The sequence below is a fragment of the Rhincodon typus genome, chromosome 30 (genome assembly GCF_021869965.1).
Source record: "Rhincodon typus isolate 14 chromosome 30, sRhiTyp1.1, whole genome shotgun sequence".
In the NCBI taxonomy this organism is placed as follows: domain Eukaryota; kingdom Metazoa; phylum Chordata; class Chondrichthyes; order Orectolobiformes; family Rhincodontidae; genus Rhincodon; species Rhincodon typus.
Window position 1 is genome coordinate 14,553,717 of NC_063361.1, and position 27,223 is coordinate 14,580,939.

Consider the following 27,223-nt stretch of genomic DNA (forward strand, 5'->3'; position numbering starts at 1 on the left):
CAGAAGCAAATAAATATTTTTTTCATTGTGAAACATTGATTAAATTGCACCTGCAATTGAATCCCCTTGCTTAAAGGAAGGTACATTTGGCAACAAGGTGCAGAGCTGGATGAACACAGCAGGCTAAGCAGCATCATAGGAGCAGAAAGGCTGACGTTTCGGGCCTAGACCCACTTGGCATACAGGTTTCTAGTTATTAATTACAAAAATTACAGGAATAGCATGGAAAAGTGGTGTCGAGGTAGATGATCTATCATCTTGGCACAGTAGGCTCAAGGGGCTAAATGATCTACTCCAGCTCCTATGATCAAGTTTGGCAATAATGCTATTCTCAGCCAAAGAGTCTACAGGCATTTATTAAATTTTCCCACACATGAAGAACAGAAACCTATCAAGGACATTGCATGTGGCTATCATACTAAGTCTCAGATGAGTCGGCACCTCTGAAAAATAAGAAGTTAGAAAAATCATACGTAACTTAAGTATAATTTGGAGACCAGACAAAGCTTTCTACAAAATAGGCATAACCAGTAAGCCAGTGCCAATATATGTTTCGTCACCCATCTTCCATACCAAAAGAATAGAGGAAAGAACTGTTACATAAGGACTAGCCTACCTGTGTATAGCACCAGCTCTCTGCCACAGGTCCACTTGACATTTCAGCTGGGGGTGGAGGACTTGGTACCCTTGACATCGCCAGCTTAACTACTCTTCAGGTTTTCTCAAGGGAGATGAAAAAAAGAGTTCTGTAGAAACCTTCTCCTGTTACTGTAAAGAGGTGAACACATTTGTTAAGGGAGTTTGCATTTTTACTCATTTTGCCTGATGCAATCAAAATATCAATACAGTGCCCCTGAAATTTAAGTTAGCAAATAAATAGATCATATTATTTTCAAAACATATAATTTACAATATTACATGTTTAATTAATACAACAGTTATTTCATTTTGTAAGAATTTACAACATATTTACTGTATCCTTCTCATCAACTTAGAAATTCTAAAACATTCATTAATCTGATAACATCAAGGGTTAGACAAGTCCGCTGAAAGTTAACTCAACTAAAATTAACAAAAACTAGTTGAGCCTCATTTTCCAGAGCTGTTTCAAATCCAGTTTCTAACTGCTGGATGTCTAAAGATTTACTGCACAACTACCGTAAATCATCCAGCAAGAAGACTGAAGCAGAACTTATTTGCTCACCATCAGAAACTGGGATGGATAGGTAACAAGTATATTCTTAATACTGGGTATACAGTAAAGGGCATAAAGTTATGGATCCACAACTTTCTTACAATAGGATTTGAAAAACACAAAAGGGCAGATAGGAGGATTATTTTTGGTTGCTATGGTGATCTCTCCATCAGCAACCATTGACACAAGTCACAGGTGCTGACCATGTTAAATACTAATAAAGATCAGCACACTGGATTGCTCTGCCCACGGAGCAGACTGAAGACATGAGATTTATTCATTTAATGATACAAGACGACAGAAAATCACTGCTACAATGCAGATGCATCAGTGATTTGTTTGGCATTACAAGTTTGCAAAGGTAGATTGTCTAGCATAGAACTTGGAACAAATCAGAAAATATTATTTATTGGGAATTTGTGTAACTGAAAGTATTCAACACAAATAACTGTATAATTAGCGTAGATCATCAAGATTGGAATACCAATGAGATCAAAACATCAACATCTCATTTGAAACACACAGACATTTGCATTACTTTCCTTTCTCCTTCATGTCAATTACAGCATTAAAATCCTGGAACTCTGGACATCTTCCAGTTTCCCATTGCATTATTTACACAAATACCTCTAAACAGCCTCATTACCTGAACCAATTCTATGACCTGACGCTCATATGCCAAAAGGTTGCAAAAAAAAAAACAAACTTCTGTCAAATTTCATAAGTTAAACCCAGACCCATGAAGGTTAATTATCTTATCTGTACTACTTACCTAGCCAAAGTCAGGGAGTAAACAGAACACAGCTGGTTTTGCATGTTGTGGGCACTTAAAAAGGGTATACTTCCAAAGAGAGATGTGTCCAAGCTAGATGTCCCCAGCAAGATTAGGTGGGTAAAACCTGTCTTGGTGACACCATTCTAATCACATTAAGTTGTATACAAGGTCATTATGTAAACTCAATAATGAAAACTGAACAGCATAAACTGCACACAAAAAAAGTATCTTTAACTTATCTTCTTACTGTTGCATAGACTACTAATGCAGCATGAAAATGTGCCATGTGGTTTTTCCACTCACTTCAGCCACAAAAAGAATGACATCCAATTACTAACTCAGTAAATTGTTTTAAAAAAGGATGTTTACCAAACACCAAGGCCCTTTAGAAATTTCTGTAGCCCCCATTTCACTTCTTTTTGAATACAAGCACCAAAATAAACCTCTGCAAAGATTGAGCAGACAGGTACACATTTATGATGATCAAGAGGTGCACGCACACTTCAAAACTAACTATCAAGGTATCAAGGTTTCATGCTCTTTTTGATGAGCTACAGGCGGAAACCTTGAAGAGCCTATACAACCTTTCTGGCAAATTCTGTTAATTAATTTCTTACAAATCTAGAGAAGTAGCAAAAAACACTAATATGCTGCAGACTGATGCAGTGCAACTATCAAAAAGGATCAATGCAGGCTGCAGATTTCTCTCCTATCTCACTCAGAGATTGAGGTACCATAGCACCTGATAATCCAAAATAAGGTCACAACACCAAGCTACAGAATTAATTCCTTATGACCCCAATATAAAACTCATTTTTATCATTTGAAAAGGCTGCTAAGCCAAAATAGGCAGTGGTTTCAGTGTTCTTTATTCAAACTTACAGGAATTTCTGCTATAACAGGTTTCATTAACGTGAATTGGCTGCAACGCAATTGATGAATAGTGGACGCTGTTTGGATAACACGAACTTTCTACTGTAAAGTTTAAGCGATTTTGTATAATGATTTCCCTATAACATGATTTTCTATGGCACGAGGTCGCACAAGAACGCAACCATCATGTTATAGGAGAAATACCTGTGTATGCCAAAAGCTACCTTCAAAGTACCAGAATGGCTGGGATATTAGAACTGTCAAGCAAGAAAGCTCTCCATCTCAATTGTCAGAAGGATCAAACATGCAAGCATATGTATTTATTAAAGCACATAAAAGCAGTTTGATCTATTTTTAATATACTACTGGGTATTGTAGCCAACACAGCCATGGCAATTGCTACAACTCTGATCTTTTTAAAAATGCTGCAGCCTAATTGTTGGAGGTCAACTGATTCTTATCAAAAGTGAAAAAGTTTTAACGCTACATGGGAATGACAAGACCAAGAAATCTTTTATTGCATTTCATAATCTCAAAATAATTCATAGAGAAGCAAAACTCGGAGACATGAGATAAGCCTTGGATAACAAGCAAAATTTGTCAAGGTTAAAGTTAACAGTACAATGCCAAACAACTGTTGAATGATGTTCAAGAACAAGATATGCACATCAACAGGGGAAAAGTGGAGGAAATATAAAATCTGAGTAATCATGTTACTGCACAAAAGCCCAACAATTAGAATGTTTATATATAATCATCTCCCCATGAATTTTGGTAATGACGAGCAACCTTTAAAAGTGATATACACTTGGAGCTCGGCTAGATTGATAACTCAAACTCCTTTTCCAACAGTGTTGGATGCTGAGGCATTCGCCTCAACTTAGGGCAGCAAGAGCACCAAAACTTCTGGCAACTGCACTCCGGCTTGAAAACCAGAAGTTGCAGTGCACCTCAATGGTTTTCCTGAGAGGAGCACACTGATTTTCCTGCTATTGTAATCCTTAAATGTGGCAAGGACTAGTGGTGGGAGAATTTAGTATAGTTGTCCACAAATTGCATGAATGCTCATTTGTAAGGAGCTAAGGTCTCAGAATGTGGGTTTAAATGAGACAAAGTTGGACAGAAATACTGACCTTCTTACTTGGAGATTTGTTAACCCAAGCAACCCGCGCAGCATGGTGGCTCAGTGGTTAGCACTGCTGCCTCACAATTCCTAGGACATGGGTTCAATTTCACCCTCTGGCAACTGTGTGTTTGCGTTTGCACGTTCTCCCTTTGTCTGCACAAGTTTCCTCCAGGTGCTCCAGTTTCCTCCCACAGTCCAAAGATGTGCATGTTAGGTGAATTGGCCATACAAAGTTCAGGGTTACAGGGATAAGGTTGTTGTTGGTGGGGGGGGGTTGTGTGGGGGGATTCTACGGTTCTATGAATCTCAACTCTACTAGAGGCAAAGAAAATAAGATAACCCAGTCCTTTCTGACAAAGGCTACTGTAATAATCCAGGCCAAAACCTCCTGGCTCTTGGGGTCTGACACTCCAATCTCATCCCAAATCCTGCTTCCCTCTAACTATTTCTTCAGTCCCACCAACTTTGGAGAAAACATTTGATATGAGGGGAAAATACAAGAAAACCCTCACTCTCTGGAGGAGCGAGGGGTGGTGAGGATAGAGTAGTCAGTTGCCTTTAATATCCATGGGATAAACCCAAGCAGACTGGAAGATTTGTCAAAACCAAGGCCAGAAAAAAAACTGTCAAGAACACAGTGGTGAAGGAATGGTAAAAACTGTGATGTTATCACTCATGGTGGTTTGCATTCTCTCATAGTCTGATCCAATTAGTTTGTTGCTTTTGTATTACAATACATTTAGCCTTGAGATATATATACTCCTTTCAACACCAAGACCACTTTTCGGCTTTTGGCCGTGCCGCTTATACCGTAAGACCTCATTTACTTATCTGTGGTTTTTTCTGATATGTTAAATATCAGTATTCATTTTTGTCAAGGATTTATCAAGTATTTTATATCAGTCTACTGCTCTTCCTTCACACTGCAATGAATGACAGACAGACATCCGTCACTTCCTGTGGCTGGGTACTGGTTTTTCTGGCTTCAGTTTATCCCTAGGCAGAATACACAGCAAACTTCTGTTGCTTTTGGATTTTATCATGTTTTCCAATTTCATTAACTTTCTTTCCTATTATGGAGGCTCTATACCTCCTGAATTGTCATAGTTTTGAAAATACATTCCATTCGTGTACCTCAAATAGCTTCTGGGCTTCAAATTCCTTCATTTACAAACTTGGACAACTGCTCAATGACAACTCATGCAGATTTTACCCTTCCAATGTTATTACACCACATTGGACTTCTAAACTTAACTCTGAACTACACCCTACCATGACCATCTATTTTGTATGGCATCTTTACTAGCATCTGTTTAGATATCGTAGCTTTTGTGCTTTTTTCATTTTGTTGCCACTCTGAACCACAAGCTAATTTTTCTCCCCACTTTTCACTATTATTCTCTTCACCCTGTTCAAAACATTCTACTATTGCGATACCTATTATCACTTCTTCACCTTCCAGTACTATCCTCCCAACTATCCTAACTCAAAATCTGTTTTGCATTCTTGCCAACACTTCAAGCTCTGTTTTCTCAAATATAAGCTTACAACTTCCCGCTACGTCTTCCTTGGTTCCTTCAACGGGCTTATCAAGACACATAGAACTAGTTCATTAGCTGCATTAAGCCCCATCTCATTCATTTCCGCCTTCTCACTATTGCACCCATTGGAAATGAACTTTGCCAATCTTATCTAACACATTCCTTCCCACTGCTGATCCTGTGGACTTTATCAGATCAGTTCTCAGCAGCACGCTATGCATTCCCCGCTACCGTGCCCCCACCCAGAATGTCTCTTCTCTTGTTACAAAGTACCCATCCACAAACCTATTGTGGTTGATGGCATTGATAGAGCTGGCAGAGGTGATGAAACCTTCCCCCTTAACGAAACCTCCCCTCCTGGTTGCATCCTCCACCATTCACCTGGTCATGATCAACATGGTGGCACTGTGTTATTTAACACACGATCATTGTTTGGCATTACCTCTACTCTTCTGGTACATTTTCCTCTTTGAGAATCTCACCTTACTCCACTCACACCACTTTCAAACTAATTTTGGACTGTCTTAACTACAGTAAAACTTTTATCACTGTGATTTCTTCACCATTTTCCTCCCGAGGTTCTGCACCAGAAGAGTTCTCAGCCTTGGTGATTTCAACCTCCATGTCAACTTATCATGTTCTCTTTCTTCTGAGTTCATTGCCCTCTTAATATCAAACTGTATCTCCAAGCAATTTCCCCATAATATTGAGGTTGCTCCCCTTTATTCTTGGCATCAAGCGATCTCACTAGTCTGCTTCAATCACAGATGAGGCCATCTAAGATCATTTCCTCATGTGACTTAGCAACACCCGGCCCTATCGCATTCTCTATCCAAAAAAAAACTATTGCCCCATACATTTACAATTCCGCTTTCAAAGTCCAAACTATTTAGCCTTTGGCCCTCCATTTGTCACAATATTTTCACAGTTACTAATTTACTCAATTGCCACCTTCACCTCCACTTTTGATATTAGTGCCTCATTAAAACCATAATCCTTGTTACCTCCCTCTACCGAGGCCCTCATCTCTTCTCACTTGAAGGGTTGCAGAGTTCAAAATAGATAATCAATTGGTCTTCCACTGTCAGATTTGAATAGACCACAAAGTATAAATAATGTCGTGCTTACATCAGTGAAAACTGTTCATTGTTCCAGAATCATTCTTGAATGCAAAGATAACCCCAGCTTCTTTGCTCTACCGCAATCTATCTTCTTAAACCCCTCCTATCGCACTTGCAAGTAGACTGGCAGTAAAAAGATTGAAAAAAAGGGTTTCAGTCCCCACTTGAAAGTTAGTTCGCACTGCAACTGATCCTACCCCTTTCAGAACAGATTAAGATTAAATCTGTCTATTCATAGCATCAGTGTCACACTGTATCCCAAAGTGAGCTTCCAACCTCAGATCGTGCCATTACTAAGACTACATACTTCCAACACTAGAACATTATCCAACTTCATCCTATCTTAGCTCTCACCGAAACCCTCATGCATGACTTCATTACTGTACTTGAAGACGTGACCAGTTCAAAGCACGCCCACCAGATGGTTCATATTATACCATCCATAAACTTGAGGCCAGCCACAACTCAGATGCCAGTGTCTTAAACTTGCAACCAAGTTCTGTTCCCCTGTTACTTCAGTTATGTTGACCTATACTGTCTCTTGATATCAAAATTCTCATCCTCATTTGCAAATCCCTCCATGGTCTTGCACCTCCCCATCTCTGTAAATGTACTTCAGCCCCACAATCCAAGATATCTGCATACATCTATTTCTGGCCTCTTGCACATTTCCAATTAGAATTGGGCAAGACTAATCCTTCAGATGCACAAGCCCCAATTTCTGGAATTCCATCACTAATCTTACCTAATCGCTACCTCAATTTCCTCTTTTAAAATCACTCCTTAAAGCCTACTTTGGAATGAGTTTTGATCATATGACATTTTCTCATGCAATTCCATGCCATACTCTATTTTTTAAAACTTGTGAAGCACCTTGAAACTTTATTACATTGTCTGCACTACATATAACGTTGCTCTTATTGTAACGATGTTGGTGAAGAGACCACAAACAAATGTCTAGGTAACACGTCTTACCTTACTCTGCCAATCTGACCTTTTATCACTATTCTCTGCCTCCTTTCTCCCAACCAATTTACAACCCGAATCAAAAAGGCTACCTGCCATTTAACATGCTCTTAATTTTTTGCCAATGGTTTTACGTAGAACCTAAAATACTTTTCGCATGTAAATAACAGTTCTTTCCCTACTTTAAAAAAATATTCAACTGAGTTAGTCAGACCTAGTTTATCTCTAACAAAGCAATTACTAGTTCTTTCTGATTAGGTCATTTGTTCTTGTGCTCAGTTATTATACACTTTAGGGTAGGTTCTTCAATCTGTGGGGCGGTTTCCCTACAACCAAAACTAACAGACCTGTGGTTATCAGATTTAACCCTCCCTTCCGAAGAAAGGGTCACACTCAACTTGCCAGTCTAACTGCAAAGTTCTCAAAACAAAGAGAGGGGAATGAAGGATTATCAGCAGGTCTGCAATTTCTTCATCTACTTCCTTTAATATCCTGCAGTAGGTAGCAGCAGGCCTTGGAGATTTATCTATCTCTTCTAAGACCTATTATTTTCACTAGTACTTTTTATAAAGTCATGCTGACTGCATTAAGTTCCTGCCTCTGATCTATTTTTAGTGTTCCATCTATCTTGAGTACTATACCCTCTGAGTAACCTGATGCAAAATATTTAATAACATTTCCATTATTCTGTTGAATGATTACATCAAAACTATGCATTAGGTTAAAACACAACATAAAATGTGGATTAAGATTTTGAATCTGAATATTAATTTCTGTCTCCCAAATTCAGACTGTATAAACTAATTCTAGGAAGTCAAAGATAGGATCATTTACAGCTGTTTAAATAGATGGAGGAATCTCTTTCTCTCCATCCCCACCACCAAGTGTGTGTCAGGGGGCAGAAAAGCGTCAAGCACATGTAGTGGAGCACAAATTATTGGAGTCAACCATCTCAGCCCTGGACATCACTACATCTTCAGCTACTTCAATGGCATGCTCTCCGTAAGTTGAGAAGCGATGAGGTTCATTGATGATTGCACAACGTTCAACATCGTTCACAACAACTCAGACACCGATAAAGCTTGTGTGCATATTCCGCAAGATCTAGACAACATCGAAGCTGGAGCTGGTAACAATCGGATCACACAGGTGCTAGGCAATAACCATCTTCAACAAGAGAATCTAACAGTCGCCCCTGCAGTAAATGGTATTATCATCAACGAATCCCCAACTTTCACAATTCTGGAGGTTACCATTCACCAGAACTGAACTGGTTCAGCCACAAAAACAATATGGCTAGTGGAACAGGTAAAAGTTCGAACTTCTGAGGCATCATCGCCTCCCTCCTCAAGCTGCATACACCACATATAGAACACAAGTCAGGCTTGTGGTCCAATTATATCAAAGAGTGCAGTTCCAATAAGAAACTCAATACCACAAAGCAGCCCACTGATTCACACCCAGCACACAGCTGCATCTTGTGTGCACCACGTGCATTTCATCCTCAAGCGATAGGGGAACAGACTTATCACAGATAACAAAAATCACGGGTATAGTTCGTATGTAACTCTCCTATGTAGCGCAAAGGACAATGCAATCAGACCGGACAAGTCGCATGAAGAAACAAAAAGATGGGGTCTGGCCTCGTGAGTACATGGATCCTCAGGAACTGAATTAGTAGGTAGCAAGGATAATGTGTAACTGCAGCACCTCAACAAAATTGCCTTTCAAAACACCTTCCAAACTCGTGACTTCTATGGCATAGGAAGTCAAAAGCAGCAGGTGCATGAGAATGCCGCCATCTACCAGTTGCCTCCCAAGCCCTGCACCATCCTGAAATGGAACTACACAACCTTTCACAGAAGCTGGGTCCCTCCCTGAAACTGCCTTCCCAACAGCACTGTGGGCGTACCTACACAGATGGACTATAGCTGTTCAAGATGATCGTTCACCGCTACCATCTCAGGCACTAGTAGGAACAGGTAATAAATGATGGTCTTGCTAGAAACAACTAAAAATAAAAACAAGAAAACATGCACAATGAGCAAGACAGTGAGACTGCCAGATCAACAAAATAAGGTCAACGTAACAATATTTCTCAAAGTCTTAGAAGCCCATGCACACAAAACGAGACCCTCTCCATACACAAAAATATCCTCACCACCTCCGGTTCCAAAACAACCTTCCAGTCTTCCAGACCCAGTAACTTCAAAGAGCTTAAAGTTCAAAGCTTGCGTACAATTGGAAAAGAAAATATAGGAACTATCAAGAACTTTGTAGATGTGTTCGAAGGAGCACATGAGCTGCTGCATTAGTCAAAAAAATTCATATTGTAGGTAGCTGACAGAATGAACAAACTCAAAAATAATTCCTACTCCTAAATAGGCTGGAAAAGTAATGCATTACCAGTTTCCCTGTTGGTGCATGTAAGGTGGCAACGTTTGTCCCATACACTGAAAGAATATGAAATGATCACATACCTCTATACAGTGAGTATCTTGTTATGCTAATGGTTATTGAATAATTCAATTTTGATAAAATTGGAAAAGTGCTCTGGAATGCAGAGCAGTTCACATGCTACCAAGCTGACAAATGTACAATACAGAATAAACAGAACACTGAAGAAAAATCAGCATCTATGGAGAGAGAAACAGAGTCCAGTATGACTCTTCTTTTCTATATCTGCCAGATCTACTGAGTTTCTCCAGCATTCCGTGCTTGTTTCATATTTCCAGCACCCACAGTATTTTCCTTTTATTCAGATGTGAAATGCAGGGAATCAGATCTCTGAACAATCTCCATTTCTTGTGATGCAGTCAAGACACAAGGTGCATGTTGCAAGCTGAATCTAATACTTCTAAATTTTAGCAGGCTGACATTCAAACGAGCAGTATTACAGGCTGCAAATGGCTACCTACGTCAACATATTTCTCAGAAATATGGGCAACTGCACATGACAGGGGAATGTGTGATTTCACAAGACTGGTTCAATTCTCAGTAAACCATTTAATACTGATTTAAGCAGATGATTAAATCTTTGAAAAATTAATTCCTTTTAAGTGGACAGAAACAAGATTTCCTCCCCCCCTACCCCAGTGAGAACCTCTTATTGTCTTGTATTTCTGCAGTGTATAGGTTATTTTATTTGCCTCACATGTGAAAGATTTCTCCGACAAAACTAGAACTCATTTTAAACAAAACACTTACAAGAAAAAGTAATTTCGACTTGAATGCAATGCTCTGCAAAAAGAATTAGACCTAGACTATTTACCAAATGAATAATAGTCGATCTCGTGTAAAAGTCACTCGTCTTTTTTTTAAGTCAAAAAAATACAAACTCATTCTACCGACTATTCGCCAGTCACTGAAGTCAAACTTGTCCCGGTGCTGTTCAGCTTATATTCATGTACATCAACATGCGCTCAGTTTTATCACTTCAAATGGTGTGTGTTAGAACACAAAACAAAACAAAAACGGCATAGGAATAGGCCCTTCAACCCACAATGTCGTGCTGAACATAACGCTAAATTACACTAATCCCTTCTGCCTGCCCTTGGTCTCTATCACTCATTCCTAGCATATTCATGTGCTTATCTAATGGTCCATTACCACTCCTGGCAGCACGTTCCAGACTCCGACCACTCTCTCTAAAGGATACTTGCCCCAACATCTCCTTTGAACTTTGCCCTCTCACTTCAAATGCATGCCCCCTAGTTTTAGATATTTCAACTCTGGGAAAAAGATTCTGACTGTCAACCCTACATAGACGTCTCAAATTTTTCAGACTTCCAGCAAGTCTCCCCTCAGCCTCCACCACTCCAGGGAAAACAATCCGAGTTTTTCTAGACTCACCTTATAGATCATATCCTCTAATCCAGGCAGCACCCTGGATAACCTCTTCTGTACCCTCTCCAAGCCTCCACATCCTTCCTGTAATGTGATGACCAGAACTGAACGCAATATTCTAAGTGTGGCCTAACCAAAATCTTATAAAGCTGCAACATGACATCCTGACTCTTGTACTCAATTCCCCGCCGACCAATAAAAGCAAGCATGCCATGAGCCTTCTTTACCACCTTACCTGCTTGCGTATCTACTTGCTTATCCACTTTCAGGGAGCTATGGACTTGAACCCGAAGATCCCTCTGTACATCAATGCTGCTCGGGTCCTGCCAAAAGACATCACCCAAGAATGCAGCAGTGCTCTGAAAGCTTGTGATTTCAAATAAACCTGCTGGACTATAACCTGATGTAACGTGGCTTCTGAACATGACACATGGCATTAAAATACATCAGCAGGTACACAGCTCAGTTCACAAATAAAAGTTGTCGAGATGCAGAGCAGACATAATTCTACATCAGCTCGAGCATTCAAGATAGCAGAGAAAGTTACCTATAGCTTATGTAAATTAGGTAAACGGAGCAAAGACTACTGTATGGTCACATTTAGAAAGTGAAATTGTGAAGTATGTCCACTGTAATCACCAGAATCGACTTTCAGTTTCCCACCTTCAAACAAGCAAGTTATGCATTGCGAAGTACAACACCAGCCCTGGGTGACACACCAGGTCAACAATAGAGACCGAAATTTCATGGTGTCTCCCAACAGAACTTGATGATGGCTTATCGGATTTCAGCAGCTTATAATGAGACAAAAGAATGGACATAGACTGGCCTTTTTGGGGGGAACACAGAGGAGACTCATGAATTTTGACATGCCAGTCAATCAAATGGTGAGGAAATTCTATGGCATTATCGGATTCCCTGATTATAAGAAGGTAGGAGAGAAAACTGTAATAAAGACAAGCCATGAGTGGAGCAGATTTGTCATCATGCTGTCATCTGTGCCTGACGGGACAAAGCTCGAGTCAATGCTGATATTCAAGAGAAAAGAAAACATCCCAAAGTAGCAATTCCCAAGAGAAGTTTTGTTCACCTTCACAAGGGGACAGAAAGCCAGAAAGCCAAAAAGCCAATGGGAAGACGAGAGGAAGGATAGGAAATACAGTTCAGTAATGTTGCATTTACCATACAGGAAAGAAACAAAGAAAGTCTTAGATATAGATAAATAAAAAAATAGAAGGAGTATACCATTTGGTCCTTCAAGCCCACTCTGCCATTCAATGTCATGGCTGATCATCCAATTCAGTACCAACTTTCTCCCATGTCCTTTGATTCCTTTAGCACCAGGAACTATCTAACTCCTTGAAAATAGCCAATGCTTTGGCCTCAAGTGTTTTGTGGCAGAGAATTCTATAGGCTCACCATTCTCTGGGTGAAGTAATTTTTCCTTAACTCAGTTCTAAATGCTCTATCCCATATTCCTAAGGCGTGATTCTGGACTCCATGGTCAATTGGGGACATGCTTCCTGCATTTACCTTGTCTGGAACGTTTAGAATTTTATAACTTTCTATGAGATCCCTCCTCATTTATCTTGACTTCAGTGAATACAGTCCTAACGATCCAACCTTTTCATAGGTCAGTCTTGCCATCTTAAGAATCAGTCTGGTAAACTGTTACTGCACTCCCTCCAGAACCAGAGCATCTTTCCTCAGATGAGTGGGCCAAAAATGCACACAATATACCAGGTGCAGTCTCAAGGGCCTGTACAATCTTCTCATCTGGGACATGGAGGATCACACCTTGTCAAGGTTGTTCCTGAAGTTAGATTTCAAAAGTGCAATATTGCAACTTTGTTCAACCATGGGATATCTGTCTGCCATTCAAGGATATCAGAAAACTGTGGAAAGACTAGATGAGTGGAAGAGAGAAAATTCACCAAAGGTGGCAGCATACAAACTCCAACATTGTAACCCTGTGCAAATCTTGGGGAGTTTGGGATTAAATCAGAATGGAGATTGCCAAATATTTCAAGACAGCTGAGCTATCCAAAGACAGCTCAGCTTTCATAGATTCATAAAGCGCAGAAAAGGCCCTTTTGGTCCATCAAGTCTGCACCAATAACTACCACTAACGGTGGGCCAATCTCACTTTCCTGCACTTGTCCCCTATCCCTTACGGTTATGATATCTCAGGTGCTCATCTTTTTTTTTGAAAAAAAGGGTTCTAAGATTTCCAGCCTCCATTACCTTCCCAGGTCGTGCATTCCAGATTCCCAACACCTCCTGAGAGAGAAAGCTTTTTTTCCCCCCCAAATCCCCTCTGGATCTCCTGCCCCTTAGTAATTGACCCCTCAACAGTGCTCTCTATTCACCTTGTCTGTACTCCTCAATCTTACACACCTCAATCTTGTCCCCCCTCAGTCTTCTCTGCTCTAAAGAAAACAATCCAAGCCTATCTAGTCTCTCCTTACAGCTCCATTTCTCCATCCCTGGCAACATCCGAGTGAACATTCTCTGTACTCCCTCTAGTGCTATCACATCGTTCCTGTGGAAAGTTGACCAAAACTGCACACGTTATTACAGCTGTGGCCTGACCACTCTGTAAAACTCCAACATTACCACTTTGTTCTTATAAAGTATGCCACGACTGATGAAAGTAAGTGTCTATTATGCCTTTTCAACAATCCTATTCACGTGTTCTACCAACTTTAGGGACCTGCGCATTATTACACCAAGATCCTTCTGTTCTTCCAAGCTACCCAGTCTCCCGCCATTCATTAAAACATGCCACTCATTAAACACTTCATTATCTTGTTTCTTCTTCCAAAGTGCATCACCTCTCACTTATTAGGGTTAAATACCATCTGCCACTGGTCTGCCCATCTGACCAATCCATCTGTATCTTTCTGTAACCTACAACCATTTTCTTTGCGAGAAAGCCACTCTACCAATCTTGGTATTTAACTCACTGCCACATCTCTTCAAGGCCTGCCCACCTTGAAGTTCTGCTCCTCCCTCTGACAAGTTTTAAGGGTCACCAGACCCAAAACATTAACTTATTTCTCTTCACAGATGCTGCCATACCTGCTGAGCTTTTCCAGCACCTTCTGTTTTTGTTCCTACCAACCTTGGTGTCGCCTGCAAATTTGCTTAACATTCTTATCTATAACATTTATGTATATAACAAACAATACGGGTTCCAGCACTGATCCTTGTGGTACGCCACTAGACACTAGCCTCCAGTCACTTGAACAACCTTCTCCTACTACCCTTCAAGTTCTATTATTAAGCCAGTTTCTGATCCATCTCACAAAGTTTCCGTCAATTCCATGTGGTTTAACCTTCTCAGTCAGGCTCCCATGTGGGACTTGGTCAAATATTTTGCTAAAATCCATATAAACTACATCAACTGAACTTCCCTTATCCACACAATCACGTTTTCAGAAAATTCTAACAAGTTTGTTAAGCATGACCTCCTTCTAAAAAAGCCACGCTAACTATTCCTAATTAACCAATGTCTTTAAGAAGTGGGTATTAATTCGCTTCTTCAGAAATTTTCTCCAATAGTTTCCCTACCACCGACACGAGACTCACTGGTCTGTAATTTCCTGATTGAGCTCTATCATCCTTCATGAAAAATGGAACCACACTGGCCATTGTCCAGTCCTCCAGCACTTCCTCCATGTCCAGAGGGGAATGAAAAATTTGTGTCAGAGCCCCTGCAATTTCCTGTTTCACCTCCCACTGCAGTCTGGGATGTAATTCATCCGTGCCAGAGGATCAGTCTGTTTAGAAGGCTGACAGAGACTCCAATTCCTCCCCATTTCCTAAGTCAAACTGTGCAAGTTCCTCACAGTGCCTTTTCCTAAATTCTGTACCTACATGCTCCTTTTTCAGAGAATGAAGACCAAAGAAAAATATTCATTTAACATCCTTCCAATATCCTGCACTTTACAGAGTTTGCCCTTGGTGCCAAATAGGCCCTACTCTTTCCCTTATTAACCTCTTCTCTTCAATCTATTTATAAAATATCCTAGGACCCTTGCTAATCCTCTTTGCAAATCATTTTTCATTTACACTTCTAGCGTCAAAGTAAAGACCATTCAACCTTGCCTTACTCTCTTGACACTCAACACAGCTGAACTCACTGACTTGCTTACATTGCTGTAGCATGATGCGTCTCTGTCATTGATATTGTTAATGATGAGGGAATGGACAAACCCCTCTGATAATTACCAAAACACAAGCCCCAATCTGCAATGACAGGATTAGAGGTTCCCTTCTAATAATTATCCCCGAAACACCCAGAAAAGCCCGCCTTTCACCTCGTAATCTGTTAAAATGGTTAAAAGAAAGAAAAGCCCTGATTTCCACTTTATAAATAACAAGAAACAATTTATTTGTTTAACCCTATTAATCAACAAATTAAACAGAATTACTAACAAACTAAATAATTCCCCCCTAGAGTACTAACTATTTAAACAGCATTTCAGTTAGGAAGTAAAGACAAGTCCCACTAATACAAACCTAATTAATAAGCAATAAATTATAACTGAGTCTGCGAACTTGGAGAGATCGTCTTCTGAAGTATTCTGTCATCTCCAGTCTCTTCACAAACGCCTTCCTTCACTAATTCAGGGATGTTTTCTCTCTAATTTCATCAATGAGGACTTTGAGCAAAATTACCATGGTCCCTTTGAGTAATTAGTTGGGCTTTCCCTGAAAGCTGAACGGTGCTAACTCTGGCAGGTGGCAGTTGTCCCTCTCTTTCAGATGGCAGTTGGCTCTCCCCAATTTTCCAAATGCACTAGTCTTATATACCCGTAACGACAATCAAATTCTTAAAATACGATTGGTTTCAGGTTGTCAACATTATCAGATTTAAATTTAATTGGCTTTTGATGTTTAGATGCTTCGTTTAAATTAATTGGTCAAATTCAAAACATATTGTCTTGGAAAAAATGCTGCTTGGCTGTTCTGTACAAAATGTTTCTATTTGGGCACTTTCTGTGTACTTGCATTTATAAACTTTCAAGCACAGACAAAGCACAAGCTCTTAAAGGGACCACAGCACTCTTCCCCACAATCAATTTTACCAACAAATTCTAACTTCGTGCCTTCCAATTCATGAATACTCTACCCAAATTCGTAACAATATTCTATGACTCTTCCCTCACCAGACTAGTTTAAACCCCATCTCAACAGCACTAGTAAAGCTACCCGCAAGGACGTTGGTCTCAATGTGGTTCAGGTGCACACTGTCCCATTCATACATGTCCCACAGTCCCCAAAAATGGTCCCAGTGATCCGGAAACCTAAAATCCTCCCTCTTGTGCCATGTATTCCTCTGCCCTAATTTCCTATTTCTACACTAGCTAGCATACTTGATGGGAAAAAAAAATGAATATTTATGGAAATGATATGGTCAATAATGACATGTTTGCTGACGAATTGCACTACGAATCAAGAAGATCGGAATGAGTTATTTGGTTCTAAGGTCGAGGATTTTCATACACATTCTGTTCGTGTTCTGCTGCTAATCAGTATTCTTAAAACCTGAATGAAATTGTGTAAATTGGCTTTTGGTTTTCGTTTGAGAAATTTGATTTCTGTATTGAACTAAAGCAATCTTCACAGGTTATTATTTTATAAATTACAATTCAAGAATGAAAATTTTTTTGACTTTGTGGTCAGGGTTAGTAAGAACAGTCTCTGGCCATTTTGCCATAGCGAGATGAGGGGAGGGCAAATTTCAACTCACTGAAAATATTGCTCATGTACAAACAGATTTTTGACTGAAAAACTGGCCTCAAAAAAAAAATCAATTTTTACATGAGTATAGATGGTAATTTTGCCATTGCTTTACACTGCTCACTTTCAGAGACAGACACATAGCATAAACCTCTTAAAACCTATTTACTGCCACTACATTTAAAGAAGCTTTTGCTTTTTTTTTAAAAAACGTTAAGGCTTTTAATTGGTTCCAATATGATCGGCAATTACCAACCTGGTTCAGAGGTCAAGTAAAAGCAGTTACCAAGCCAAGTTAGCTTTCCAAGAAGTGAAATAGAGTAATCTAATAATTAGCAATAGATTTGTAACTAAGACTTAATCCATGTCAAGTCTGTAATAGTACAGATGACTCTTAAGACACGATCAACAGTAAGATGACATATCAGCGTACTTTAGGAAAGTTTTGCTTCATTGCAGTTCTTCCTGTCAGTGATCTCACATCTTTTTAAATCAACTGTCCTTCATGTTGCCTCCACTGCAACAACAATTCTAGACCGCATCCGATTCTCTCCAATTTACTTCAGAAGATAATGTTACCAACAAACCACTGATCAGGTCAAATACTGAATTAATTGACAAGATTGTGGAATTAAATAGTAAGGGCAAAATGAACATTAAATGTGTCAAATGACAACAGAAAGCTTTTTTAAAATTTACAATCTGCTCTACTTGCAGTTAATGTACAGTTGGCTAGTCAAAAGGTTAGTGCATATCCCAGGACTATTTTCTCTCAGGGACAAATGATAATTGAAATCTAAGATTCCAATATCTTTCTAACCTCGCTCCCCACCCCCCCCCCCCCCCCACCCCTGTCTTCATGATGACTGAGCTGCACTTATTGATAAAGTCTGCCTGCTGCTTATTTGTCTGCAGCAACAAGAACCCACCTTTGTTTCACCTGTTGCCAGTTGAATAACTGATGGCTCCTAATTTGCACTGAATGCAATTTAAGTTACTTTCCTCCAAGCACAGTAGCTCAATGTACATTCAGCAATATAGCTACCAATACACTAGGCTGACAAAGATTACACAACAACGCTTCTTGCTCACTCAAAGGTCACGGTAAAACTTTCTGCATCTTAAACATTCCTGATAATGACATCAGAAGTGCTAGATTAAATGTGTACTCGACAAGTGTTTAATTCCAACTGCTTTGTATTCATCCCTCCTTCATTTAAATCTTCTACTTATTTTCCACTTGTCAGTAAATAGACCAATGCAGATTGACCACACAAGAACTGAAAATGCAGTAGTAACAAACGGAAACCAGGAGAATGCCAACCAGTTGAGCCTTGCTCCACTACACGGTTGATTAATACCTTAACTCAATTTACTCGATACCCCTAATATTACCAAATAATCTATCAATCACGGTTTTGAAACATTCAATTGATCCAGCATCCGTGCCTTTTTGAGGAGAGTTCCATATTTGCACAACCCTTTGAAGCAGTGTGTCCCAAGTTTTCTCTAAAAGTCTAAGCCATAATCTTAAAACCGTCATCATATCTCATCTATTTAATCATTTTCACTACCTCAACTAGAACTCAATTCTCTCAACACAGGATTGCAAAGCAATTTTTACACAATTTGTCCTTTCATTTTTTTTAAGCTTTGGTACTATTCTAGTGAATCAGCAGTAATCACCATTGAAGGATAATATATCTTTGAGCTTTGGAACCAAAAATGAACTCCGGATGCAGCCTATCAAGTCCCAGTAAAATTCCCTACTTGTGTTCCAAACCCTTGCAATAAACAGCTAGAGGCTACTAGAATTTTTGATTGTACTTAATATTTTGCCAAGATGTAATCTAACAACTATTGTTATATACTAAATTGCATGAAACATTGCTTAGGTACAACTTAATTAGAGAAAGCAACAGAGAAGGAAAGAGGTGAGTCAACTTAGATCAGTAGGTGAAATAAAGAGGAGAGGGGAAAAGGGATTTTTTTATCCTTTCTCAATCCCAACAAAATAGAAAAATGAAGATTTGTTTTAAAAATGTTAATTTAAAAATTCTAAAATCATTAAGAACAATTTACCAGGTGAAGGACAGACTTCCACAACACATTACTTTTTCAGGCCAGGATAATAACAACAGATTTTTTTCTAAAGAGAAAAAAAGAGTACGAGTCCTAAATGTCAATAGCAGGATTCATTCTCAGTTGTGGCACAGATGTGGCAATTCTTTGACACCTATAGGCAGATTGCCAGTTAGCTTTTTTTTTGCCAAGCTAATGCCAAAACAATGCAAATCATTCAGGGGTTTTGAAATGTCAAACCTCAAAGACATATTATCTGTCAATGAGGATTACTGACTTTGTAGCAAATTTCAACTCAGAAGTTAAGAGTTTTCATCACAAATTGCTGTTTTTTGAAGCTATACTGGTGGTGATCAAAAACTTGACCATGTTTTTCCAATTTCTTGGCTGATTTTTCTTTTTGAGTCACATATAATAGAACATGTAAACATTCAGCCCATGGTTTCAGAGTAGCAGAATGCTGGAGGAGCTGTTTGCATATCTGCTAAGTGGACAACTATAGGAAAAAGGAAACAGGAAACGAACGTAGCTTAAATTTCCAACATTGATTTGTGGCACCTTTCGTACCAAGAATAGTGCCAAATAAAGAGACATCCATCTGTGTACTCTACAGCACAGATTAAGGTGAATTTCCAGAGCTCTCTTACAAGAGTCATGATTGACAGATCCAATAACCAATTCACAACTCAACTACGAATACATGGGTATAATCAACCGATCAGGTTGGTATTTTAAAAGCACAAATGCAACCTATATACATCGTGTATTTCATAAATCACATAAATAGAATGAGATACTTCTTTAATAGTGCAATAAAACTCACCTTTCTTGATTTATCACAGTCTGTCCGTACTTTGATTACAATGGTGTGCTGTGGGAAACCTTTTAATCGCAAAGTTCAGTTATAACCATACCTGTAAAAAAAAAATTGGAAGTTGCTAAAAGCTTGCCTCATTTTATTTTTATTTAAAGCAGTGTTTCCATTTCACTTTTAATAGAATTAGAAATTTTGCATTAGTTACACTAGATATCAACTTAAGACAATCAGAATTTGTGAATTTAGACAATATTTAGTAAGCACAGAAGTTCATTGGCGGAGAAAAATTCCCCTTCTTAACATGGTTTCTTCTCCTTCTTGGTCACCAAACCACCTGTAACCAAAAGTCAACAAGGATCCAACCACAAGTCTTTCATGACTACTTTGAAAGCAGCCACCAACAAAACCCTAAAGGGGTCAGCTTTAGGTTAGATTTTTCCCTCAGACTTCCTTCCCTTTCTTTTGCTCAAACAATAGCACAAACAGTGACTCAACCCCAATATCAGTAACTACTTAAATCAGTGTGTCTCAGAAAATGCCAATTGGACAAGTGAAGGTCTTAGGAACAATTCTACTGTGCCATATCTCTGGTTCAGAAGACCCAGGTTAAAATCTCACTTGCTCCAGAGATGAGTCATTAATATGCTTGAGTAAGTTAATTAAAAATATCTACATCTGAAAGGCAGGGTAAATATCTTTACAAATACAAGGTGTGATATATTTGAATGAATTTCAAACCTGAGATTTATGTATGTTCCAACAATCAGCAAATCTCACATTTTAAAAACCCACAGAAATACTCAATGTTCAACGCTTCCAACACCCAAGATAAGAAATCTGTAATTTAAGACAAACTATCAAACTGAAGAAATTGTCATTACATCTGCCTTGTGCAATCTAAAAATACAATTCTACAGTGGAGGCGAGAGTTTATCTTAAAGACAGAAGATGCTTCTTCTTGCCCGGTTTTTCTTTAAAGTCATGACAGAAGGGAAACAGAGGTAGCCCAGGTAATTACAGGCCAGTGAGCCTAGCGTTAGTTGGTGGAAAGCTGTTGAAGATACTGAGGGATGGGATTTATTCATATTTGGAAGCAAATGTATTGTTAGCGAGAGGCAGCATGGGTTTCTGGAGGCAAGGTTATGTCTTGACAACTTGATTGAATTTTTTTGAGGAGGTGATAAGAAATGATTGATGAGGGAAAGGCAGCGGATGTTGTTGATACGAACTTTAGTGTCATGGGATCCAGGGTGATCTGGCTAGATGGATACAAAACTGACTTGGTCATAGAACACAGTAGCAGTGGAAGGGTGCTTTTCAGAATGGAGATCAGTAACTAGTGATGTTCCAAAGGGATCAGCGCTGGGACCTTGGTATTTAATATACATAAATGATCTGGAGGAAAATGTAGCGGTCTGATTAGTAAGTTTGCAGATGACAGCAAACTTAGTGGAGTTGCATATAGTGAGGAGGATTGTCAAAGGAAACAGCTGGATACAGAGAGATTGCAGATGGAGTTTAATCCAGACAAATGCAAGGTGACGCACATTAGAAGATCAACTTCAGGTGTGAATTTGACAAATGGCAGAAACATCAGCAGCATTGACAGAGGGGGATCTGGGCATGCAGGTTCACCGATTCTGAAAGTGGCAACACAGGATAAAGGTGGTCAAGAAGACACGCTTGCCTTCAATCAGCCAGAGCATCAAATATTAAAAGTTAGCAAGTTATGTTACAACTATATAAAACTTTAGTTAGTCCATATTGTGTGTAGTTCTGGTTGCCACACTACCATAAGGATGTGGATGCTTTGGAGAGGGTACAGAGAAGGTTTACCAGGATGTTGCCTGGTCTTGAGGGCTTTGATTATGAGGAGAGGCTGGATAAACTTGGATTGTTTTCACTGAAAAGACGGAGGCTGAGGGGCAACCTGATAGAGGTCTACAAAATTACGAGAGGCATGGATAGAGTGGATAATCAGAGGCTTTTCACCAGGGTGGAACGGTCAACTACAAGAAGATTCAAGGTGAGAGGGGGAAAGTTTATGGGAGAAGCGCATGAAAAACTTTTCACACTGCCTGCGGAGTGGTGGAAACAGACATTACCAACATTTAAGGCACATCTTGATTGGTACGCATGGGAGGCAAACTGAAGGATAAAAACAGTGCATGGGCAATAAATAGTGGGTCTATTTATGGATTAGGGATCAACGCAGCCTTGTGGACCGAACGGCCTGCTCCTGTGCTGTACTGTATTGACATGTGGTGGTGAACTAGTTACGAAAAAGCTAACAACCCACACACACACTACCTGAAGGTCCATGGAAATCAACACAGGAACAGACAGTTTCAGAAGGGGTCAGGAATGTGAAGAATCCAAGCTTTCAACAGTTTCAAACAGGTTTATTGCGCTATTCCTGAGACAACATTCTGATTGGTCAAGAAAGCAATGTCTTCCCTTTCTTCCGTTTTCACATTGGCCTTGGAGATAGTAGACTATGTTATCTTTGCAAATGTACTACTTTCTGTGAGACTTCATTATAGAGGCCATCATATTCTTTATTATAACTAATCCACAACTTGCCACTTGTGTTCATCAGGTCCACTACCATTTATATAACACCTCATTTCAGTTCTTCATAAATACAGGAAAGAAAATAGATGACCTTGCTTATTTTTGGTATCAAAGTAGCACAGCTGCTGGTTGCAATTCAACTGCTATCAGAGCAGTTTAAGTTGGTACCTCATGAGCTATATATGCCGGAGATCCCATCATCTGTGCAATTTCTCAGGGGTTTTTAAACCTCAACTTTCAATCATTTCTCTGGAGGCAACAACTCGGGTCCATCACTGTAGCAGAAACTCCTTAGCACTTTTGCACCAAAATAATTCTTCATGGCTGTGCCTGGACTCCGATTGTATCAGCTATTCAACAAAAACAGATATGTTTTTTTTAAACAGCCAAGCCTTACCCCATCTCAGATAGGTGTACACAAACCTTCAGTCACTGGATAGCAATTGCTAACTCATACGATGAAACCCCTGGTGACAATGCTCAATTCGGATTAGATAACTAGAAAGACCTTCATACCTTCCTTGGTTTGCACAGCAGCACAACAAAATACCAGGCAACAGTGAAAAGGAGTTAAATTTTGCACTTAGAATCAATACGAGGGGGACAAGACTTCTGGCCATTGTTTCTCTACCAAAGAGATATCCTGATTACTTCGATTCACCTGCTCTTTTCTCAGGGCCCTATAAATTCTTGCATTCAAATCATCATTATCTTTTGAAATATAATAACTTGGTGCATAATCTTCTCATATCCCTGCCAGGTCCTTTGCCAATTATCTTGAAATTGTACCCCTTTCATTACTACACCTCCCATCACTGGAAACAATTTCTCCCCAGCTGTTCCATCTAAATTACACAAAACTCCTTTAACCTTCTTTCTCAAAGGAGGACTCTAATCTCTCCATATAACTAATTTCTCCCTCATGCTATTCTAAAGAATCTCATCTGTACCTCTCCTAGGCTTTGCACTGATTTAGATAGTACTTGAAGCTTTGCTGGCAATTCATAGAAGATGTACCACATTTCCATATTACCACAAAGTCCTTGTTTTTGTACTACATACCTCTATTTCTAAAGCCACAGAGGCCATAGGTTACACAGATTTCCTTCCTTTTAAAACAGAAAGGATAGGTAACCAGATTTCACATTGTTGCTACTGCAGTTCTTCATGGTAGAAAGTGACCCAATTTTTAAAAATTCTTTATATGAGCATGATTACAGTGCTCTATAGAACATGCACCATTTGACCAATTAGTAGCAATCTAACTACTGATCAGGTGAAACATTCCACACAATAGATCATCATCTCAAACAATGCAGTAAATATGTTCAACTTTGCAGTGAAGTGTTGGCCTACATTATACACTTAAATCCTGGAGTAGGGCTTGACTACTCATGGAAGATCTGTTTGAGGCATGATGGCTGATCCCTGCAAATATCAGGTTCAGGTTTCTAACCTAGCTTAGAACTTAATATACCAAAAGTTAGTAGAAACTTCACTATGTTAAGATTTCCATGATATTTCTGTGATTTAAAAAGACTCAGACAATCGAATTTCAAATATTGAGCAACGGATCAAGTTTTAAAAAAAAGTAGACTGAATTTACATCCTACCAACTAATTCTTCCAGCTTCATTAAAATGTACACTTTCCAGGTACAATCTGTCATGAGTCCCTGTAATTTAAAATAAATTTCTTTTAAAATCTGCTTGAAGAAATAATCACTTTTCATATCTTCCTCTGTATCTACTTTTTTGTCACAGGCAAATACTACAGAAAAATGTGCCGTGCCTTATCTGATCCACTTTGCAGAAATCACAGAAGGCCAAAGTAACTGCCAATTCATAAAAGAGGCAAGGGCTTAAAGCAAAAACCTTTCCTGACAAACACTGCAGGCCCACCTATGAAAAGCAAAACTTTAATCCAAACTTTAAGGTCAAATGATTTGCCAACAAAAAACTGCATCTGTCAGAACAAATCTCCAGAAGCCAATGGGCTAAGAATGGAACTGGGATTTCACTGAGCTAGAGGTGAGGCTCATTTCAAGTTTTAACCCACAATCTTACAATATGAAATAAGGTTTTTAAATCCAATTAAATAAATTGGCCCTTGTTTAAAAACTATCAGCAAATAAAGGTGTAATACAGGCTAATAAATAGAGGTGTACAAAATGATCAGAGGTATAGATAGAGTAGACAGCCAGAGACTTTTTCCTAGGGTGGAGGCAGCTTTTATGAGGGGGCATAGTTTTAAAGTGAAAGGAGGTAGATATCGGGGAGACGTCAGAGGTAGGTTCTTTGCATTGCCGGAGAGGGTAGTGGAGTCGGCCTCATTAGGGGCATTTAAGCAGCTATTAGATAGGCACATGGATGATAGCATAAGGTAGCGGTGGAGGTTAGATAGACCTTAGGTTTCAGGTAAAAGTTCGGCACAACATCGTGGGCCGAAGGGCCTGTACTGTGCTGTACTGTTCTATGTCCTATGTTCTAAAGTAAAGTCCCATGTTTCAGTCAGGAGTTCTGAATGTTCAGAAGTTTGCTAAATAGGTAATTCTTTATCTCAACAAGCAGCATTACGTCTAGATATTACAGGAGCAACTATTATACAAACAGATCTTCAGAGGCAGCTATGCCCACACAGATCTCAAAAAAAGATTACATGCACCACCGACCTACACTGAATACCCACAAAAATATTCTTGTAACAAATTTCCTTGGAAAATGTAACAGAGATTTTAGGAACAGATAGCAAGAACTGCAGATGCTGGAGTCAGAAGATAACACAGTATGGAGCTGGAGGAACACAGCAGGCCAGGCAGCAGGAGGGACGCAGGAAACTTGACGTTTCAGATCAGGACGCTTTCTTCAGATTTTAGGAAGTCATTTAGGAAGTGGTTTGAAAGATCACAATAACTCTAAATGTTGCACTAAATCAGAAAATGTGTCATTTGACAAATAACAACTAATCTGGTTACTACCATATTTAACATATATAAACTGATATTTGAAGCTGAAATATTTAGTCATTTGTTGAAAAATGTTAAACATTTAATTTGCGTCCACAGACAAGTAAGTTTACATAAGGGGGAAAAAAAAAAGATTCGCTTCTATTCCCAAATAGGTTTCTCTTCAAAGCATTATTGAAATGGCTCGTCCCACTATGCCAGCTCAAAGTTTTTCCTCAGACCCTGCATAGATAAAATACAAATAGAATCACTGAACCAGGGCTTTTCAAACAAAGTCGGAATTTGTGACAAATTTAACTCATTCATGCCATTATTAAAATCTAATTTTGAAAATAATGGTCATTAATTCATTCCTAATACATTACGATACTTTGGATTTCAAGATTTTTCCAATGTATACTGTATATTTTTCTTTGATTTGGCTGTTGTAATAACAGATGGCACATCCTAACACCCACACTTAGTGAAAATTTAACATGTTAGATATATATCTCAGAACCAATTCAGGGTCCAGTCACAATATCCATGTTATAACTCAAAACGTGAAAGGCTACTTCTGCAGATAGAACAGAGTAGGAGAATTCACATCATAGTTCTCTTCATCAATAGGATTTCCGAGGAGGCAAATATGCCCCGACTAAATGAAACTATGATTTTGATCAATTTCAGAAATCAGAAATCACAAATCACGTTACTGTGAGCTTGATAGAATGGATGAGGCCAGAGTGAGAGTGGACGTGAGAAGTTCTGCTCCAGCTAACAGATGGAGCAGATGTATCTGCACCAGTTCCCCAAGGTCCTACTAATCATGCTTTATCAAAAGTATCAGCATATAATGCTATCCCCCATGCAAGAAACCTTCTTGTTATCCAAGAACTCCTACGTGGGTCTCTTATGTATACATTCTACAGTTGTGTACCAATATCAATAATCACTAGATAGGCCTTAAATAAAGTAAAAACAGAGGATTGAGGGCATCAAACTACCTCAAACAGCTGCTACGCAGTATCATGGTAGAAGTGGCAAATACAACAAGGCATCAAGAGTGGTTATCTGAGAAAATATAACCAACAGCTTTTGCAAATTCTTTTTTTTAAAACTTCATTCATGGAATGTGGGTGTTGCTGGCTGGGCCAGCATTTACTGCTCAATTCTAGTTGTCCTCAAGGTAGTGGTGGTGACCTGCCTTCTTGAACTATTGCAGTCCACTTCCTACAAACCAACAATTCCATTGTGAAGACTACTCCACAATTTTGAGTCAGACCCCATGTAGGAGTGATGATATATAAGTCAGGATGCAGAGTAGTTTGCAGGAGAACTTGCAGATGGTGGTGCCCTAAATACTTGCTGCCCTCACCCTTTAGATGGTAGTGACTGGGCGTTTTGAAAGGGCTGTCTAAGCAGCATGGATGAATTTCTGCAGCGCATTTTGTAGATGGTACTTATCACTGCTACTCAACCTCAATTTAATTCAAATGCTTCAACTAACATCTTATCTAAACATAGCTTCAACACTAGTACGTTTCAATGCTAGTCTCAATTCGCCTGATGCATATATGAGGAGGAAGAATAGCAACACAGAAATAAAACAGCAC

At 39.2% G+C, this 27,223-nt stretch overlaps 1 long non-coding RNA gene across 1 annotated transcript in view; it reads right to left on the reverse strand.

Annotated features, from left to right (window-relative positions):
• Positions 1-622: 622 nt before the first annotated feature.
• The window catches only part of LOC125486576, a 135,934-nt gene continuing 109,333 nt past the window's right edge, over positions 623-27,223 (reverse strand). The window contains exons 2-3 of the long non-coding RNA XR_007265219.1: positions 20,097-20,187; positions 623-768 (exon numbers count right to left, since the gene is read on the reverse strand). This is a non-coding gene — a long non-coding RNA (uncharacterized LOC125486576). The remainder of the gene's footprint in view (positions 769-20,096; positions 20,188-27,223) is intronic.